The 22,710-nt window shown below is 39.9% G+C and overlaps 1 protein-coding gene across 3 annotated transcripts in view; it reads right to left on the bottom strand.

Moving 5' to 3' along the window:
• Positions 1–22,710, bottom strand: part of IL12B (interleukin 12B) — a gene marked incomplete at its 3' end in the record, with an annotated part of 149,763 nt that overhangs the window by 97,112 nt on the left and 29,941 nt on the right. For all 3 annotated transcript variants that reach the window (XR_013939524.1, XR_013939525.1, XR_013939526.1), the window contains one exon: positions 8,661–16,580. Of the gene's footprint in view, positions 16,581–22,710 lie in introns of those variants that run through there.

Raw genomic sequence — 22,710 nt, 5'->3', positions numbered from 1 at the left:
TTTACTGGCCCAGCAGTTTTCCTCGCAGAGGATACTTACTAAGCTGAGAAAACTGACAGTTTCTGACTAGTGCTATCAACACCACTGGAACCCTGCAGTACGGCAAAAAGTTAATGTGCCTTAGTCTGCCAGCAGCATCTGTCCTCAGAACAAATCAAACCAACTATATCAAAACTTATAACGCATAATAGCATAAATAAGTTGAACATCCTAATAAGGCACATCTAAAGACATCTCTGCAACAATGTCTGCTTTGCTTTTCTCTTTGAAAAATAATGCTGCACACTGAAGTGCTTTTTCAATTCTGTGAGCCCTCAGTGCTCCACCCCTGTAATATATACAAAGATAGCTTATTATTAACGTCTCCGTCACTTATTGTGGACAGTGTGTGGTTCACAAGTAGCACAATAACCACACCATTACCAGATCTGTATTTTCGCAATTGAGGGGAAATGTCAGATTTTACAGTATGAAATTTTCCACAGTTTTTTAGACTAATGCCTAGAAAATCCCGAATGTTGGCTTCACTGCACTAAACTTCATCTACGTATTCTTATTTATCCAATTGCTTTTATCAGTTTTTATCAAGTGCAGTACATTTGGATCTTCTTAAACTGCAGTTGGCAGACTGCAGAGCTTTGTGAGAAGGTGGGCATCGCAGATGGGCTGAAAAATCAAAGAGAAGTAGGCTGCATATAGCTGAGAAAAAGTCATTCTCCTGCTTCTTGTGAAAAACACCACACAAAGAAAATTCACTACCTTGAAACAATAAGCAGGTAGTGGATGGACAAACACAATAAAGCAGATGCTACATTTTCCCTTGGTTTTGCTTCTCATATAGTGCAGCTACTCAAAAAGGTGCACACAAGATGAGTCTTCTCTTCGATGTACTAATAACAGTATTAATGCCTGAAAATTTTGATCCAAGCTAAGCCTAGCTCTTGCACAGATAACTAGGAAAAACAATTATTTTTATTTATATTCTTCATGTAGTGTCCAGAAAATCTGCCATCACAATTCGCTGATGTATTTATACATGACAGAGCCAACAGCAGAATTGCAGAGCCTCAGTAACAATTCATATCACAGATATGATAATTCCTGTTTCTCTGAACACGTTTCTTTACAAAAATATTTATATTGATTTGATAATGGCTAAGAATATAACATCTTCTCTAACCATCAGTAAATGTTTTCCTCACATTACAAACACGGTTCTTACTTCCAGCAGGAATTTAGGATGCTTCAACTTCTAGATAATGGATTATGAAATAGCTTTGTCTTCCTACAGATAGAGAGCATCAAAGTTGTTTTTGTCCATGACTGAAGAGTCTTTTCTTGAATTTTCTGTTTGTAACATATGATCAAGTCATAATTCGACTCACTCACTAATGAATAAGGCTGGGGGAGGATGCTTTGTGTTTTGTTGTTTTTTTTTTAGGAATGATAAGGGATGTTTTTTTCAGGCCTATTTAATTTTTTTGCATGGATCTTCTTGGAATTTCTTACTTTGTTAATTTTTCCTGTTTGTTTGTAGAGGTTCCAGGTAGGGCTGTTTCTCAATTTGCCTTAGAACATATGTTTATGAACTCGCCTGCAGCTTAAAAAAATGTTTTATGCTTTGAGTCAAATGCTTCTGCCAGTGTGCAACCCTTAAGGTGATATATGACAAGGCAAAAACAGGAAATGTTAAAGAGCTTTTGAATTCATCAGGGGCTTATGCTGTTTATATTTATACAAATGAAAGTACACTTTGACTTAGCAGGAGTTTAGTTGCCCTTTGTCTGCACTTTTCCTGTCAGTGTAAGATGAACACAGTCAGGAACTCAAGCAGTGGGAATTTGTTGACTTGTTCAGAACAGGGATTACTAAGGCAGGTCGTGTGTCCTCAGAGAACCCGACTTTTAGGAAAATGTGTGAAGGGCAAAGGACCTTTAAGACCACTTTTTTCAATTTCAAGTCTCCTTTAAATGTAACATTCTCTTACTTTTAATAACTTCCTACAACTAGCTTCTTTTTTTGTGTGTATTTAAAGAAATTACAACTTGTATAACAGGAAAGAACTGAGAATAACCCTGCAAGAAAATGTTCCTCACCACAGGCCCATTAAGCTAAGCCCATGACCACATCTGCCTTGATGTCAGCCCCTCTTTTATCACCAGCTGCAGTGGGATAAAGGACTAGATCCAGGAGCTGCTCTTCTGGGCCAGTGCAGCTCTCACGGCTGGCAGCACAAAGACTGCAGGTTTGTATGCCTTGGGAGAGATTCTCAGCTGGCATTAAACTCACCTGATCCCGTACTGCTCCATGACCAGGAAATCTGACTGAGCTCATCCCATAACTGTTATTCATCGCTATCAAATCTAAGCAAGATCTCATCTTAGTTACAGTGTTGGATCTGGAATAGCTTTCAGAACTGCTTCTGATTTATACCCCTGCAGCTGAGATTAGAGGTCCCCTGACAGCCCTTTGATATCAGCCCTTTCACGCAAATATTGTGCCCTTTCTATTATGCAGCAGACATTCAGGGCTGGCTCTTCACTGCCACTTTTCTCTTGCTTCAAAGCTGATTATCCATTTGTAACATCCCTATGTTCTTTCATCATCCTTAAAACCTCCTTACCAAATCCTCTATTTAACGTTATTCCTACTGCTCATTCACAGCGTTTGCAACATAAAAGCATCAGTCATGTCTCATCTGTACTAAAAGAGTGATCAAAGCCTTTTACACCCACTGTCACTGTTGCACTTTCCCCAGAACTCAACTAGATTGGGAACCAGAACAATTGCATTAGTTGCTGGATAGTCTTGGAAATGTTTTCTCTTGCTCTTGACATTACCAGACGGTGACAACAATACTCATCTCTACTTATCCCTCCTGCGACACCTCAGAGAGACAACACCGGGAGCAGTAATACTCTTCTGGGTAACTCATTTCAATCCATACAATCCATACAATCTACTATAGTCAACCCTGTATTCTTCTAGGTCCTGGGACAACTCTGACCCAGGTGGCTTCAGATTTGACTTTGAAGAAGCTACTTTGCTACAGTACAATGAGGGTGAGGGACGAATAACTCCTAGGGGCGAGGTGACACCTCCGGCTGGCTTTCTCTCATGTGCTACTCTTTTTTCATACAGTTCTGTGGAGCTTTGAGAGCGTTCGTTTCACACAATGATATAATTTAATACAGAACTAAAGCTATTGCATAGCTTTTTAGGCTTTTGCTTCAATCCTGGCGGAGAATTGCAAAGTGTTTTTCTGTAGAGGATAAGGCCCTTCTCAGAACTGCTGCTTACTGCTGTGCTTTTGCTGCATAACAGTTCTCTGCTTGTTCTGGGGATGAACAGGGCTGTTACTGCAGGAGAAATTCCTCCTTCAAGAACAGCCCAGGACACAGAAAGGCCATGGTTAAAACCTGTGCTATTGGAGATCACTTTGTCAACCTGCATTTGCTTTATGAAACTGATATACATACGGTATTTCTTTCAGCAAGCTGGCAGCTTCTCCATCTGTTTGAGGTTCAAAAAGCTGACCATGGTTTTGTACAGTACTTAGTGTGTATTTTTTTGTGGAATTCCAAAAAAATCAAGCTGACATTTCTTTGTGCTGTTCATCAACCAAATATTTTCCTTGTTTTCTAATATAACTTATGACCTTAGCATGTGGTTGGAAAGGATATACTTGACACCCTACTTTGTCAAGATCCTTTGTTTGATCACAAAATCACAGAACTGAAGGGGTTGGAAGGGACCTCAAGAGATCATTGGGTCCAACCCCCCTGCAAAAGCAGTTTCCCTAGAGCAGGCTGTCCAGGTAGGCATCCAGACGGGCCTTGAATATCTCCAGAGAAGGAGACTCCACAACCTCCCTGGGCAGCCTGTTCCAGTGGTCCGTCACCCTCACTGTGAAGAAGTTCTTTCTCATGTTGGTGCGGAACTTCCTGGGCTCCATCTTGTGGCCATTACCCCTTGTCCTGTCCCCACAAACCACCGAAAAGAGGTTGGCCAAAACCCTCTGTCTCCCACACCTCAGGTATTTATAAACATTGATGAGATCCCCTCTCAGTCTTCTTTTCTCCAGGCTGAACAGACCCAGGCCTCTCAGCCTTTCTTCATAGGGAAGATGCCCCAGGCCCCGTATCATCTTTGTGGCCCTCCACTGGACTCTTTCCAGGATCCTTCACCAGAACATGTTATCTGATGAAATTTTACAAGAAACTATAAATGATGGCTCAGTGCAAGTTGTTTTTTTTTTTTTTTTTTTTTTTAATTGGAATAGAAAAAGACACCATTTTACCAGCAAGATGAGAGATACGTATCAACAATGACACTCAAACTTCATATATCTCTGAATGCAAACCAACTGGAGTTGGTGGGACACTCAACATAAATTTGTATCAAGTTGATGGATCACAGAGGAGAAGAAATTTCTACCAGTTCTACCAAATTATTCATCCTGCTTCCAGTGAACCTGAGTGCTATAATGGCACCTGACAGAAACACAGACATTTGGAAACCGAGGGCTCAGTGCTGTTACTGTGAGCTGGTAAGAGTTCATTTACATGAATCAGGATTCCTCTCAGCCAGAATTGCCAATGAAACAAAGCACAGTCAGAGACTGGCTCAGAAAAGCCTGGCCTGAGCTCCAGCGCCACATGGCTAAGCAGTTTGCAGCATACTCTGATATTTAGTCACCTCTCCTCACCACTACCAAAACATATCCAAGAGTCCTCCTTTGATAGAAGGGGCATCATGGGACAGATGTAAAGAAGGAGGGATGGAATACCATTCTCTGCAAGTCAAAAATGCTGTTAAATATGACCAAAAAGTGTGAGGTGTTGGAACATATTGAGGTTCAATTGAAACTTGGTTAATAACTTGCATCTAGTTCTTTTTCACTTCATGTGTCCTAATTGAACACAGCACTGGGAACCAGAAATCCCTGAATTTTACTACTAGGTATGTAATGGTATGCAATATGTAAACCAGAGAGCTTACGTAGCCTCTTTGTGCTAATCTCTTCTGAAGATGGATGTTGTGAGGATGTCTGTTTGCAGAATGTTGTGAGGACAAATGTATTAATGCCTTTAAAATACTTTGCTATTACAACATACTCCCTGGGTAAGACCATTACATTACATATGAATTTCTACAGTCATTACCAGTGTCTTTCAAAATCATCACAAGAACTGTAATGCACCAAAACTGCCCTAGTACCTGGTTCTGTATATACCTGTTTTTATGTACAGCCTAAGGATTAAGGGCAGTTACAACAGAAAAGAAGCAGCAGCACTTTTCTACAATTTGTTCTGGTTGCGACACTTACCAGTGCCAAGTGTGGTTCATCATATCTTTTATTTCACTTAGCTCTTTGAAGCTATCTTTTAACAGATACAAATAAAAGAATTTTAATTACTGAAGTAAAAAATTGAAGACTATTTCCCTAGGGTTATGCTGCTTTGTCTTCTCTGATTCTCCTTTAAAAACTGCCAAAACTGGCTGAAGAACTCATCAATCCTTTTGCTTTTCTTCTGCCCTTCTAATGGATATTAGCGTGCTCTCCAGCAAAAATAACATGCCAGAGCTGCGTTATACCAATGAAACTGCAAAACTACTTGCCCAAAAGACCAGCCTGCCAAGGTGAGATTGTCAACTTGTTTACATTTTCACAGTCCTGCTGATCTGAACCGAAGTATGTTCTGCATTTCAACACAAAAGCATCAGTAGCATTGCCACGGAACTGATGCTGCCATATAAGCTGAGCTTTACCCTCTGCAAAACACGAGCACTGCAGCACAGCACGAAGGGACACAGCTGACTACAGCACTCCACTTTCCTCTCTTGGCCCCATTGCACAAACTGACTTTTGCATTCAGTCGGGATACACAGATAGCCTAATGTGGAATTAAACCCGCTGTTACAGTTAATTGGAAGGTAGAAAACCTGCCAGGAACACACCACTGTATGTGAAGTTACACAGAACTGCTTCAATCTGAGTTTGTCAAATTGAAGGCAGATCCTTGATGACTAAGAATTTGGAGTTAAAAAGAAAATGCCTGCTCCAGCCAGAGAAAAATCCTCAGCATCACTTTGGCTGTTAACAGCAGTCGAAATCAACCTGAGACCTTCTTTTTGCAATGACGAAATTATATTACTGCTAATGCATTATAAAATGACAGTAGCAATCACTTGCCTCCTATCTCACCCAATCCTAGCCAGTGTTAACACTACAAAAACTGAAAGGATTACCACTCCCGAAGTCTAATTTTCTGGGTTCCTAACAGTGCTGGTTTATTTCACAAATGGCAGATGTTTTGCTTTAGATTTTGGTAGTAGGAGTGGTAATTCCGGAATCATCTGGATGAATCTGGCAAAATCTTTTGAAAACACTGAGCTGGGTAAAAGTCAAAATATTTGGCTCCATGTATTGGGCCAGAGAATGAATCCAAACTTATTTATTTTTTTAAAACTGTTTATATTTAGGCTCCTACCATGGAAAGTTTTGACCTCTATATTTTGTAAATAAAACCTAAAAACTTTTGTAAGGTTAGACTGGCAAACTTATACTGGAATGTTTAAGTATGGATTTAAGAGCCAATTTCAGACATGGTTCAATGGAAAAGCAGACAGAAAACTTCTCGAATGGAATGAGCAGCTTTGCTTATGGGCAGACGACACCAGAGGCTTGTATGGCCAGTTGTTCCCCCTCACTCCTACCTCTATAATCTCAGGAACCTGCTTGTTATTTTGTTAATGAAAGGCAGGAAGAGTGGAAAAAATAGTCTAAGCAAAGCAGTAAATGTCTGTTTTGCTTATTGCCTTAGCAATTCTTTCTAATATTATACAGTAACACAGTTCTCAGGAGATTAAGATTTCACGTTTTGTCTCCTAGTAGCCTCCTATTTTCTACATAAGCACTGTGCTAATGGGTTAAAGCCTAATAAATAAGTCTCTTCTGAATGCAATGATTAATCAGTTATGAGTTACTCGGACCTTTTGGTTTAGCGATACTTGTTGAAGTGGGAGATCATTAAAATCCTGTGCTGTCTCTGTGCTGACCTCTGTCACAGAACTGTGTTACAAGAGGCTCTTTTGGCAGAATCGTCACTGGCAGATGGCAATTTCAACAGCACTAAAGCTGCAAAGCAATTCCTGGCAAAGTCCACTATTTTTCTTACTCCTCTGCAGAGGGGTTCCAGCATCACCTTGGGGAGCTGAGCTTATAATTTCTATTCAGATTGTGATCGATTATCAGTAGCTTTCTTCATTTCTACCACACCTGGGACATGATCATGAAAAAGAAAGCTACTTCAGTGTAGGAAGTGTAGTCTCTGGTAGCAAAAGGTGGGAACAAGCTCCTGGCTCCATGCAGGCCAGCTGCCTTGTGAAGACACACCGGAGTCACTATTGCTCATGCTGTGGCTGGAGAAGGCTGCAATCAGGTCATGTTGGACCTTTTTGCTTACTCTGGAGTAGCTTGTTAAACATCTCTTCTGCTCTGTCATGAGTCGAGCACGTCTGGAAATCCCTGTAAGCTCTGACCCTCAGCTCGACTACCTCCACCAGACGTTCCTGTCCCCATCTATTCTTGGCTGCCTCACAACCTTCTCATGGTGCTGCTGAAAACAGCCGTTGGTATTTTGGGCTAGCAAAATTATATATGAGGAGAGTCAGGCTGTCCCAAAGGCACCACAGAGCGATTCATAAAAGTCTACTTGCAATGCTGTAAGCTCAGAAAAATGAGCATCACACACAACTTCTAAGAGGTATTCGGAGGTCTGGGACCTCTCACAGAACATTTGGATAGGGGAAGCGCATGACTTGGTTCACTTGTCAAGCCTTAGCAATAAATGGCTACCCATCTGTAGGCATATCCCAAACATTAGGAGGATTTCACATTCACTTAGCAGGCTCCATCAAACAAACAAGAAAACAAACAAAACAATGATAAAAAGAAAACCCACACTCAGTAAAGCAAGCTAGTTTTCTAAGTTATTGCATTCCTCTTCTGATCAACAGGGAAAGGGACTGATTAAAATTATTGAACCAAACAGATCACACAAATGCTAAGTTCTGCCAAAGGCAGAATAATTAATGCGTTACACGTTGGCTCATTCTTATGATTTGTTTTGCAAGATAAACACCCATGACTTGAAGAATTTACCCTGTTTTTTATTCAGCAAAAGACTCAGAGTAGTTACACATTTTCTATTCCCTATAGATGGTTTGCCACTAGACAGCTAAGCATATCCACCGAATATAAAAATTACTTTGAACAATAGAAACATTTAATCACAAAAGTCAATAAAATGCAGTTTTCATGAAGTGTTATCTGTCATCCTCCCCCGTACACAGAAATGAGAGCTGCAAAGAACTTTTTAGCCAATGAATTTCTGTCCTTTACGTCAATTCATCTAGACTCTTGCCCTTGCAAGATTTTTTTCTACACTATATTTACTACCATTTTATCCAAAATGAGATAAAGACATCATAAATTACAAAGCTCTAGCACTTAGTCTGGTGGCTAATTTCTGAAGTCGCCTATTGTCGGGAAGCTTTTCGCAGATACTCAGCCGAAATGTCTGTATTACTAATCATTAATCAAAACAGCAAATACTAGAAATAGAAAAATGCCAAGCAAGCTTTTTTCCTTCTTTTACTATTTCTGTTGCTATTGTCTATGAATCAAGATCAAACTATTTTACAGACACTATCTGATTCTTTCATAAATCACTTGGGAGTTAGACCGCAGTGCTTCTAATCAAAGTCTCTAAGGCACAGATGAAAGCCAGATTTCTTACTAAAGGGCTTCCAGAGTCCCAGGACAGCTAGCTTTTCAGGTTGCCAGGACCTTTAATGCTTTACAGAGGTTCATTATCCTCTTCATGTTACGGATTCACCTACAGAGCACTTACAGCACTGGCACCCTGATGTGTAGGATGGAGCAGGGGGATGCGATGGACATTAGGGATCAAACGGTGTGTGTGCCTCAGCATGTCAGTATGTAAAATGGATAAGGGCTGGGTGTGAGACCATTGCTAACAACAACACACTGCTCATGGTACAGAATTCAGTGCACCTGGTGCCATCTATGGGGTCAGGGACAGGGACAGATGACAAATGGGGGGTGATGGTTAGAAAGCCGGCTGCCATGCTCAAAGCCTGAAACCACACGAACCTGAACATGCATGGTAGCAGCCTCTGAATTATCTCAGTGAGGGCTCCCTGCAACTGCAAAGTGACAGCATAACTTGGAATGGATTACTGAAAGAAAACTTTGGACAAAAGACATCAGTGGGATTTCGGCTCCCAACTCCCATCAGATCAGGCTATCACCTGCCCAGGATTTCAGCCTTCTCCCTCTTTGAATTCATTCCACTGGAACATGCTGCCGTTTAATATACTTTACCTTTTAATTTATTCTTTTCCCTTTAGTTATTTCCCTTGTTCAACTCTTCACTTAGGTTGAACGCACATTGGTGTGCTTGATTAGGTTCTCATAAACAATTCTGTTTGAGATACTCAAGAAGGGCAAAAAAATGAGTTTGTTCCCTGCTATGCACAGTAGCCCTGTAATGACAGCAGAAAAACTTCTTTAGTAGCTGAGCAAACAGATGTGGATGTGAACGCTTCCAAATAATTTGTGCGAGAAATTGGCATATCAAAACGCTTTCAAAGGCAGAATGGCCCTTGAAACTAATTAGTTAATCTTGTAGTTAGTTGCTTCATATTAGCCTTTGCTGCTATTTCTGTAGATCCTCTGGCTTCCTCTGCATGTGTTTGGTCTTTTTTTGTGGATAAATTCTCACTCTGATAATCATCCTTCCCACTTGCTGCTAGCTTTTCCATATGCACATCAGCAGTAAATATATTAGCTTTCCTTACTGCATACTGAAAACATACAAGCCTAGGATTTTAAAAGACCATCTGATCTCTGTTTAACATCCTAATATCTGAACACTGTAAGGAAAATCTCACTGTGTGAAAACTCCTTATTGATCCAATGCAGAGGAAAAAAAAACAGAGATGAATATTTAGCAGAAAATGAAAGTTGGAAAATGAGAGAAGACTGGTTTGTGAAAATTACAATGAAGTTTATTTCTTACCATTCCATCTAAAATCTTTGCTTTTTACTAGTAAAAACTTGAGAAATAAATTATTTTGGAGAAACGTAGATGAAGAAGATTCCACAGAAATCCAGATTTATTTATTTATTTTTTTGGAAAAATTCAAGCCTGCTGATGAATTTTGTTATCCACCTGAACTGCACTGACAAAGCCACAGGGATTATTCCTTTTCACACCTTTTACTGTCCTGTCAGCCCTGTGCTATGATCACAAATGCATTTACTCAGAACGCTAAAATCTTACTCCAGCCATTTCAAAACATGAATGACCTTCAGGGCTTTCTTTCACAGTGAACACAAAACCTGCCCCAAAGTGCTGCTGCTCTGAGCTCGTCCTGTCAGATCCTCAACAGACGCGTGGCCTGAGGAATAAGAGGGCCAGTCTTCATCTGAAGACCTACAGCAACTTCAGAAGATTTAACCTGAATGGCACAGCTACTCCCTGTATTTCTGCTGGGTCAAATTAACACTAATCTTAACCCTCTTTGAACAGAGAAGGCTCCCTGTCACATATATATCCAGACTTCACACGTTTGCTCATTTTACTTTTTGCTAAGCTGCTAAAGCCTTGAGTTTCATCTCTTTCTATTGAAGTAGCAAAGGAGATGCATATCTGTCCTGGTTCCAGTTAGGACAGAGTTAATTTTCCTCCTAGTAGCTGGTAGGGTGCTATGTTTTGGATTAGGATGAGAAGAGCGCTGATAACATGCTGATGTTTTAATTGTTGCAGAGCAGTGTTTACACCAGGCCAAGGACTTTTCAGCTTCTCGCTCTGTCCTGCCAGCGAGCAGGCTGGGGGTGCAGCAGGAGCTGGGAGGGGACAGACCCAGGACAGCTGACCCAAACTGGCCAAAAGGGGTATTCCATACCATCTGACGTCATGCTAAACAATATATAGGGGTGGCTGGCCGGGGTGGGGGGCCGGCTGCTCGGGAATAGGCTGGGCATCGGTCAGCGGGTGGTGAGCAATTGCATTGTGCATCACTTGTTTCTTACACATTATTATTATTAATACTATTATCATTATCACTATTATTATTATTATTGTTATTATTATATTCCTGTCTTAATAAACTGCCTTTATCTCAACTCACCGGCTTCACTTTCCCGTTTCTCTCCCCCATCCCAGAGAGGGAGGGGGGAGGGTGAGCGAACGGCTGTGTGGTGTTTAGCTGCCAGCCGGGTTAAACCACAACAGTATCAGACAGAGGAGGAACTGCTGGAAAGCTGGGGCTTGAAAGGGGCCTTGCTGATGGATATTGTTTACAGCTGTCAGCGCAGTTCGGTTTCATCTCACTGAAGCAAGAAACAACCTCTGAGACAAAGATCTCGGTCTCACTGCTGTCCTGGCAACACACACACTGCACCAGGGCACTGAACAAAGGCCCATGGAAACGTAACTCTGAAGAAAAAGGCTCATCATAGCACATCATGTGTAATTACACCGCTCTGGAATAAAGCAAATTTTTATGTTTATGAGTGAAACACCTAATCAATAATCAACAGGTCCTCTCAGCTCATCGCTCTCCGCCCGCGCTGCGCTGCTGAATAACAATGATGTTTTGCTGTGATAGCTCCAGGCAATGCCCTGAAATGCAGTTTGTTAGCATAAATTCTTCTACTAATCTTAATTTTCTGAGGATTTATGTATTTGCAGATTTTCCTCAATATAAAACTAACCATAATCATGGTCTTTGCTCAGGTTTCATATATAATGTCTTCCCAAGTGTTAAATCTTGCAACACTTACGCATGGAAAAATAGCAAAAATAGGGCAAAAATTCTAATCAGCACTTCTCCTCTTTTCTACTAAGTAAGATTAGTCATTATTAATTTTCATAAGCCCCAAATTATTTCAAAGGTAGGAAATTTAAACCATCCCTCTAGTTAGTAAAAAAAACTCATTTATTTACTGATTCTTCAAAACAGATAGTACCTTTTCATCAATAAATAAATCAAAAGTTTAAAATTTGATGAGTTATAATCTTGACTATTAAAGCACAGCTAACAGTGATTTGTATCAAGTGTCTGATGAACTGTTGCACAGCCAAGTTGATTAAATCCTGGATTTAGAATTGATATTAGAGAGCGTTTTTTGAAATTCACATTTTGGGTTTTGTCTATTCATTTCTGTAGTGCTCTAGGCATAAAAAGATCCATAAAGTGGAATATATAATTAATATATCAATCCCATTTTTGATTTTTCTATTTTTATCATTTATATCACACCAAATTAAAATTAAGAGAAATAGAGCACAGTAAATGGTTTAAAAGTAGTTAGAAGTTGCTGTGTTTATTTTTGTTAAGTATAAAATAATCTATATGCATAAAAACATTAACATAAATAATATGCCTGAATAATGCACTTGCTCAAATAAATGCAAAACAGTTCTCATATTTATTTTTCAAATTTCTTCCAGGAACACATACTCCACTGGGTTTCTCAGTTTTTATATACTTGACCTTGGAGCTCAGGAGAACTCCTGACTCGGTGGTTCCACAGCAATTCATCCAACTTTTTCATTGTACTACTTCAGGAGTCAAATGGACTCAGTGCATGAATTTGTCTTTTACTGTGCAATATTACCTAGAAATTCTTCAGAAGAAATCTTGCTTTGCTGGCATGGCATGAAGCTTTTTCATAACTGCACAGCAATTTCTGTCTGCAAATCACCATAGAGATTAACAAGTAATCTGTAGCAGTTTTCTCCACAGAATTACAGAATCATTAGTTTAGAAAAGACCCTTAAGATCATCAAGTCCCACCATCGACCTAACACTGCCAAGTTCACCACTGAACCATGTCCCTAAGCACTACATCCATACATCTTTGAAAAACCTCCGGCGACTCCAGCACAGGGCTCAGAGCTTCACAGAACGTTTCTCAGCACTGCTGGTGATCCCAGCCCAGGACAGCCAGTTCAGAGGCTCCCCTCAAAGAGCATTTTCTGTGGCAGCACCAGGAGGGGAGCCCCTGAGACCAGTATCCCCAGCCCACCCCTCAGCAGCTCCCCACTGCTCTGCATCAGCACTTTGGGCAGGTAAGGCCCCCGACGCTGCCTGTGCTGCCTGACTGCTGGCCCCAAGTTGTATGAACTTGAATCTTTTTTACTTTCCCTGTGTAATTTCTACATAAACATACTGCGTGTGCAATAAAAGCTCATCAGGGTGCTTGTGCTCTCATAATTTATAACTTGAATATTATTAGTGTTGTTTTCACTTTCTGTGAGCATTCACACGTATAAGAAACTCACTGATAGTGAAGAGATGAGAACAACCACTAAAGGTCAGCTGAATCAGATTATTTTTGTTGTATTGAACCAACACATTGAATTGAATGATGAAGCTTCCCTTACAAAGACACGACTTGTTGTCACACTATTTGCTCTTATCTTGCTACACCTGCACCACAGCCCCACAGAGTGAGTTTTAGCCCAGTCTGCTCCCATGGCCCCTTCCATTTTGTGCTTTAAAGCTTTCAAGTTGTAATGCTATATTAAATGTGTGAGAAAATGCTACCAGTTGCAGGGAACAGGTAACCCCACACCCCCAGTAAGCCAGGGTGATAGATCGTAGAAGCAGTTGGGCTCTCAGCAATGGCGTCTGGTCTAATATCTAGTGATAAAATCCATACATATTCCCTCTAGGCTGAAATAAAAATCTAATGCATCAGGAGAAATTACTCTTTTTCTTTAAAGGTGCATATTCAGTCCATTAATTGAAAAGCAAAAACTGGAAATTATCAGATAATTGATTCTTGCTGTAAATGATTTATTGGGCATTGTAATAAACATAACAGCTCTTTCCACTTTAAGGCCACAGCTTTCCTCACCTAGCTGCTGCTGCTAAGTTAATTGTCCTAGGTTGGAAATACATTTATATTATACAGCCTTTCCATTAATGATCCAGGTTTAAATGTCATAAAATTAGATGTGTTTTTCAGTAACACTTGAAAACGTACCTTAATTACAGCAATGGCTGCAAAGGTGCAGCTGTAAACATGATACATTGCCCTGAAGAGTCTGGAATTCTTTACTGATCTTAAAAGCTTCCATGTGATTGAAAATCAGTGTTGTAACAGCAAGATTCAGCAAGGAATTTCACCCAATATCACTTCAGCAAGTACAGCCAGTGCCTTCCCAGGAAATGACCACAGTGTGTATGGCTAACTAGACCAAGGTGAAGCACAGAGCACGTACGGATTTACACGCACACATATATGTGCATATATATGGACACATAACAGCTTTCATTTTTTAAATTGCTGCTCTTAGCTGAACTGCTTTGCACCCTCTTAAGAAAGCAGATAGGAGAGATGAAATAATATTGTATCTCTAGGATGCATTTAGAAAACATCCTTGCAGCTGAAATGAATGCAGCATTATCCGCTAAATTAAGCTGGCTCTTTCAAGGAGAAAGTCAACTTCCAGCTGCTGGAGTGAAAGAACATTTATTTACGAGAAGAGTATGGGTGAAATGTTTACTGTATTGTCCAGGGAATTTTTTACTCATCTTCCCAATGTGCTTTTGTGAGATCCCAGCGAACTATGAGGAACAAGCACCCAGGAGCCCACCCAGCCCAGAACATTGGGCCTTAGAGAAAAATGTGAAAGAGGAGACTCAGAGTCTCCACTGGCTGATATTTCTTGCAGTATTTAATCAGGTTGGTTTTCTTGCTTCCTGTTTTTTCAAGATCTATGAATATCATCTGCAACAGAAATCATAGTGATTTCCTCATGAACTGAAGGATCCGAGCTGCCCTTGCCATGGACCTGGCTGCTGCCTGAACCAGCTCCCCCGCTCACTGCCTGGCCACAGTTCTCCAGACGTTGTTTTCCAGTTATACTTTTTGTTGTGTAAATTCAGATACAACAGAAACAGTTATTGTTGGAAAAGGAGAGAGTAGGAAAGTCACAAATACTATCATGAAACAGTAATTCTGTTAAGAGCAAGCCAAGCATTCAACTTTGCCAACCACAAGCCCCAATCAAAGCTCTGCTAGAGTACAACCCTGTTTCTTACTTCAGAAAACAGCATTTTTCATCAGCTTAATTATTTCATAGGAAATTTTAATGCAAATACAACATTAGGTGGGGAAGCAGATGCATTTGGTGAGAGCCTTACAGCTGTGAAAGAGTCATGTAACACTGTTTTTTCAATTGTTATTCTTATTATTGCTTCCAGATATTGAAAACTGCTGTTTTCCAACTGGAAAACAACCAAAGCTGGAAGACATCTCTATTATCATGCTTGGATGTCAAAATAATACCTTTTTTTTTTTTTTTAATAGAATAGATGAATAGATTTAAGGATTTAGATCAATCACAGCGGAAACCAAACTCCCGTGTGTCCCCAAAAGCTACACATGTAGTAAGTTTACCCAAAGGTACGCATGCCCCCTGAGTGATTAAAATGATTTACCGTGGTCTGTGAGCTCTTGCTAATGAGCAAAATCCTTGAGTGCTGCTCTGCTCATTTTCCCCAAAGAGGTACTAACTTTGGCCATTTTTCATGGAGTGACTCACACAGCTCAAATCATCCCTGCTCTCTCTTCTCTGTCACCCATGAAAAATCCTTGAAGCCGTCTATCCCTAATCAGCCTGATTATAATTCAGTTCCAAATCAGTGAGTATAAAACAATACAAGGACTGGAACAGGACAGAACGCTGGCCCAGAAAACTACAAATCTATGAAAAATAACACTGTTCAACAATTGTCCGGATTTAATTTTAGGATAAACAGTAGAATACATCACCTCTTCTTCTGCCTGGCCTTGATTTAATATTTGCAGTACTAATTTAAACCTTTTAATTCGCAGAATTTTTAGGTCCATCATCTGTTCCCACAATTCAGTCAATATTGTGGTTCAGCTCACACAAGAAATTGATCTGCCGGCCACGCTTCACAAGCCAGATTAATTTTTGTTGATTGATTGATTGGCCTCTGTCCACGACGCATACTAATTTTGGACCATTTTAAGCTCATAAGGCTTTATATTGAGATCCATTGATTGCAGTTATGAAATGATGAATGGGTTTTCAATCAAAAGCAGACAACTGATGCAAGTTTGAGGAGAGAAAACAAAATAATCCCTATATAGCAGAAAGTGCAGAGCTGCAATTTTCTCTCTGGTTTTGTTCCGATTTTCCCCAGGTGGTTGGTGGTTCAGTCTTCCAAGCCATGCAGACCGAAGCAATACTTAAGGCAACTCCAGGCACTTTTTCCAGGTCTGTGCCTCAGAGGGCACTTTGCTGTCTCCCAGTCCTAATGTCCAGGTAAAGATCTCCTGGTTAAAACACAGCTGGAAGAGCCAGCCTGTCCCTGGCTCCATCACAGCTGGTGACCATGGATACACCTTTTGCAATCTTTTCTTCTGCTTTTCTTATCTATTAGTGGGGCATACTGAGGGTTTTGATCACTCTTCATTAATGCTCTAAAACCACATATCCTTCCTGGAAAACAGTTTAAGTATTATCATTATTGGACTATGATTTCTTATAGAAATGTAATACATATGCCCAAAGGTACCCAAAACTACGTAATTTTATGGTAGAATATCATGTCTTTAAAAGCATTTTCATAATTTTTTTCCTTGTAATTCTGGAAAGATTATGCAAAGAAATTAAGATACTTGCTGGTGTTTAAGAAGATTTTGTATCCATTCAGTTATCTCCTAAAATTTCCTAGTTGAAAAATCGATCTCACCATCCAGTTTTCTATAGTCAGCCCCGTCACAACACAGCTGGGAAACAGAAACCTGAACATTTATTAAGCATTTTTTCCAGGTAGTGTTTAAGGTGTAAAGAAAACCTCTAGTATATGTAGCCCTGCTGGGGATCTAGTCACTGAGGAATACCAGCTGAGAGCACTTGGCCTTCTGCACCTGCCGTTCAGTTTTCCAGTATGGATGGAGGAATGTTCTCCAGAGGGGAAGCATCATTTGGATATGGTTTCTCATATCAGTCTGCGGTATTCAGGGGCCTTCAGGTTACAAAATATGATGTGTGAATTATGTCTTCAGTTTGGTCTTTGTGTTTTGGCAGCGTGCTGTGTCTTACAAACTGAAATATATAACAAAATGATTCTCTCTTCATCATTCCTCAATATTTTAAGTTATAAAATCTGGATGCCTAGAAAATAAGCACCATCACAATTAAATAATAAACACGTGAATCTGGAACATGATCCAGTACCTGAGCACAAGAAGAATCCTGTCCAGAGGAAAGCCACCAGCGCACCTCTGTTGGAATCCACAGAATTCTTTTGATTGAAAGAACCTGACCCCAACCCTCTTTCTTTTTACAGGTTATAGTGTCAAGATTTATTTTCACAGACTATTCACTACTTTGTATGTTCCCCACAGAAGACTGGAAGATTTCCAATCCCCTTCCCCTTGGAAGACTTATCTCGAGAGAGAGAAACACATACTGCTTCAATTTTACCTTGCTATTATAGCATATATATTATGAACTACCACTTCAGCCCACCTCCAGTTCCATCAAATGGCTCTGAAGCAGATGTTAAATGGCCAAAGACGAAAGCATTTAAGTCTGGTCTGAGCTACACTTTGTAAACGAACGGTAACATTTTTGAATTCATTGCAATTACTCTAATTTCTGCACCAGCATATCTATGCGTCTCTTCATTTTTCTCTTCCATCAGGGAGATTTGTATACATTTTGCATTTAGAGATTTTGTCATGCTGAAAAATAAATCTTCTACCCAACTTCCTACTAGTTAGAATTAATTTGAAATGGAACTTGTTAATTTGCGTATCATTGGACTATAGCCTTTCCAATTGCATATCTTTGTAACTCCAATAAAACCGTTAATTGATGTTACTGCCCTCAAATTACAAGCTTTTTGTATGTACAGATAACACGGAAAAGAGAGAAAATCCAGAATTAATAAAAAATAGCAGCAGGTTTTAATTTTCAGAGTACTGTTTGTATTCTTTTAAGACATCTATACTATATTGGCTGAATGCCCCAAGAATAAATGTACTTATTTACTTTATTAATGGTAACATTGGTTTTGCGTGCTCTGAAATTAGGACACTTCCTCAAAGAAAGGCAATAGAACCAAGTATTAACAGTACTCTTGGGCTTGCCGCAGAACCTGGAGCTGGAATTCTTCAAAGCCTTGTGGGAATAAAAATATTGTTTTTGCAGAGCTACATTGTTTAAAGGTAAGGAATGGAGTATTGAGATATGCTTGCAGTGATAAGAAAACTTAGCAGGCAACCTTGTAAAATGCAGACAACCAGACTCCTTAGAACAATTAGGTGAAAATCACAGTGTTCAGATAAGTGAAGAAACATTACCACTTCAAACAGTAAAAAAGTCAAAAGAAATTTGAAATTTAACAGGCCGGCAACGGAAGGCCATGCATTGTCTGTGAAGCATCAGATAGATTGTGAACCTGGATTACCCACTCAGTGGGGAAACAGGGGAGGGTCCTGTCATCAAAAAGTATATAAACTGTGTTTTGGAACCAGTAGGTGCGCTCCTGCTTGTGGGACGCCCGCCATTGCAATCGCGAATAAATTACTACTTCACTGAGATCCTCGCCTGAGCCTAAGTTATTGGTTACGGAGTGTTTCTCACAGCCTGCCCCAAAAGAACGTTTGTCAACCTCTTCCTATAAGAAAAAATATTTTTTGGGAAAAAAAATAACAACAACAAAAACTGCACAACTATCACTTGCCTTGTGCAGCACCAGCATCATGAGCATACTCATTTATAAGCAAGTGAAAATAAATTTTCTGTACATTTCTATACATTTTTGTACCTTTTCATAGTTTATTGTGTTTATTTTCACCCATCTTATTTATTTGCTTGTTTGCATGAATAGGAATGCATGGATGCAGTTGTATTTGTACATTGTAAATATCTCACAGGCTGTTTTTTCATGTCTCACAGAAACACAGCCACAGACAGAAGGCACTGAAGGCCGAGTGTTATTACACTGCGAGGCAGCTATGAAGCACAGACCTGGAAGTCCAGCAGCCCCACTGTACAGACCCTCCTTTACATGTACTTGCAAGGAGAGCTGAAGGCAGCTGCTGCTTCTTCCAGCACATCGGGGGATTTCTGAACCCTATCATCATATGCAGCCTCAAGAGAAAAGAGCAGGGGATTTAGGGAAGATCAAGAAGGAGATGGACAGTGAATATGGGGCATAAAAGAAGGTCCAAAATAGTGAAGACTTCTTTAATTGTACATATGTAAATTTTACAGAATACATTAAAATGAGTTTAGCATATATGCTCATGTGTCCAAATAGCTCAGTATCCTGGTGGAAAACTGACTGAAGAGATTGGAGCAAAGGCAATATGGTCGTTCCCACTGCAGAGCTTGGAGGAAGATACGCTCTCCCATCCTGGCTTTACCTCTTGCCCTCTACAGTCGTGTGGATACAGTTCCCTAATTTAAAAGGAGGATGTTTAATTATAGCTGGATATTTTAAGTTCAGGAGAGAGGAAGGAGGGGAGAAGCAAACAGTTTTAAGGATAGAACAACGCCCTTTTATTTTTTTTATATGGGAACTCTACTGCCTTGCTCTTTATTTACTCTAACTTAAAGGAACATCTGAGTTTAAAACAAACAAACAAACAAGAATCTGCATGTACTACCAAACACTGAGAAAAAAGTTGCAGACTAAGAAGACCTTTTCACAATACTGCCACGCGGTAGCTGCCTGGGTCGTAGAGAGAGTGCATCTACTCATAGCACTGCTTTGCCACTGGGAGACGTGGAAATGGAGTGGTAATACCGGCCTATTTTGTGAATTGCTTGGAGATTAATGGATGAAAAGCAGGTAAGAGCAGGAATATAATTAAAGAAGGGCCCAGGATATTTCTTATTCTCTTCCCCTTTCCCAGCTCTCACACCAGTATGACGTGTCGTTAGGCTAACAGCAAGGATTATTCACTCTAAATCCCTAGTTATACAGAATAAATAACAGCTGCAAGGCACAGGATAAAAACATGTCCCTCTCACAGGTGTTAACCTTGAGACATATGAATGTTTCTGGCTGGAGGTCCGCTGCCTGCAGGCTGGGCAATTCAGAGCACTAGGGGCAGTAATTGACAGCCCATAGTTTGCAGGGAGCATCCTGGGAGACCCTCCAGGCTTCCTGATGGGAAATCCGTATTGAAGCTGAGGCTGGCAGAGAAAAGCACTGTACTCTCTGTGGTGTGCTAGGGGTTAGCTATTGGTGATCAGGGGTGTAGGACACGTGGGATGGGACAGGCACAACAAATGCTCTCCAAGGAAAGCTCTGCCATTCAGTGCTAAAGTGAAGAGCACATGATTCCGTGCCACTCGAGTCCCAAAATTTCTGTCCTTTACATAGGCATATGCAGAGAAACCTGTAATGGGGATGATGATTTCCTTACAACAGAGACTGAAGTTCAGGTTCAACACTTTAATTTCAAAATCTGTCACTAAAATCACCATTACTGGGTAATGTTTGTCATAGAGTATGGCCAATGAGTGGAAATTACCCAGAGAAGTTCACCACTTTTTTTCTTTTTTTTTTATTTTTTTCCAATGAAATCATTGCAAGTAGTTGGCTGTATGAAACCTTTCTTTATCATTTCAGTAGTACCCCACAACAGACATTACTCTTTTAAAATCCACAGAACTGCTTGCAGATTTGGATACTGGTTAATGAATAGCATGACCTGACCTGAAGTTATATAACTTTCAAAGTGGCAAAAATGTCTTGCGTGGGCAGAAACCTGTGGCTTTGGGTAGTTATAGGCTGGGAACATAACAGATTATTTCACAAGATTCATTATATACTTGCTATTGTAGAATCATAAAAAATTTATGTGGATAGCTTTATTCCACTTTCCCTTCCTCTCACCTCTCCTATAAATCTATCAGAAACAGATACATCAATGTCAATAAACAAGGAGGAATATTTATCACCTTCATTCCTTTAACATGATCTGGACATCAGCCTTTTATAATAAAATTAAAATATAATAATAATTAAAATAAAGTGCCAAGATAAAAATGATGGAAATAGTGCAGAAACCCAAATCTATGTCATTAATGAGTGATACTTGCACACTGCTGCACCAGGTAAGATGGAGAGAACTTAAGGTCTCAGGATTTAAACCTGCATTTTATCCAGAATTAATTCCCTTTAATCACATTCTCAGCAACTTCAGGGCTATTTCTCTACAATTCTCTACAGGCCTTGTTAGCTAATCTACAAAATGTGTCTTGTATTGAAAGAGTGAAAATAGGCAGCTTTGCATACTAATAACATGGTAAAGAACTGAAAAAAAATGTAGATCAGCTTTATATTGTCAGAGGTGTTATCATGTTACCATCAAAAGTTGGGCTGAATAAAAGTTATAATTAAAGAAACAGGAGAACCAAAATAAACTGTCATCGTATTAAAAAGTACCTTCACTAACACAGTTTTCAAAGACGTTTACAGTATTGTGGGTTGGCAGCTAAATTTTGAACACATCGTATTAAATAGAAGCAGTAATAGAAGAGTTGCTTTTTTGAAAATTGATAAAATTCCTATATTTTGTAGGATTTTAGGGCAAAAGAAGAATACAGTACAACTAATCACTGGCTTGGCATCTATTTCTCAAGCCTAGCCTGTCACTTAACCTGTAAAAATGAGATGCAGTGGAGATTAAATACAGTTGTTGATGCTGGAAATACATCACTAAAATCTAAACTGGGATTTTTTTCTCAGTCACTGAGCTAATGAACATTTCATTTCCACATGTGATAATGCTTTTTCTGACATGAAAAGATGTTTTAAATATACAGCCTATAGGATTATAACAGACCTATAGGACTGTAACAGACCAAATTTAAAAGAAGGTTAAATTATTGGGTGCCTAATTCTGCCAGTAACAACTGGCATATCTCCACAGTGAAATCCCATTCAGCTGGTCCTTACTTCAAAGCTAACAAACAAATACCAACATCTGGCTAGCTGTCTAGACCCCCTTCAGCAACAGAGGGGACAAATAGGCTTTCCTAAATGGCAATTCATTCAATATTTTAGACGTCTTTAGGAATCATCCCATAAAGGTGCTACTTTCCCAGTATGGATAACTTGGGCAAAGGGCTCAGAGCTGATGTGTACGTGACAGATATCTCAAGTTCTATCATAACATCTATGTCCAACATTTCCGTAGTACAGAAAGCTCATGATGAATTCATCTTAAGGAGGGCATTTGCAGCTGGCAAGGAGTCACAGAATCATAGAGTGGTTTGGGTTGGAAGGGACCTTAAAAACCGTCTAATTCCACCCCCTGCCATGGGCAGGGAGCACCAACACACAGTGTTTATGTTCAGATATTATTCTCCCAGAGAGAGGAAAGTAAGCAGGCCAAAGATCAGCTATGTGCATTAGATATTTCTCTGTACTGGGCTATTCCTATCTAACATTTCACAAAACTTCTTTCCAGGTCTTCTGGGACTGCAGACTTCATCGTGGGCTGAAATAACTGTTTAATAAAGATAGGAGGCATCTGTGATTCTGAGCAAATGTATGTTTTGGCTTAGAGGCACCGAGCAGAGTTGTGGGATGCTGAAAAAC

This window comes from Anser brachyrhynchus, assembly GCF_964034855.1.
Source record: "Anser brachyrhynchus genome assembly, chromosome: 14".
Classification (NCBI taxonomy): Eukaryota; Metazoa; Chordata; class Aves; order Anseriformes; family Anatidae; genus Anser; species Anser brachyrhynchus.
Note: the sequence above shows the minus strand (reverse complement) of the source record. Positions and strands in the feature narration are given on the sequence as shown.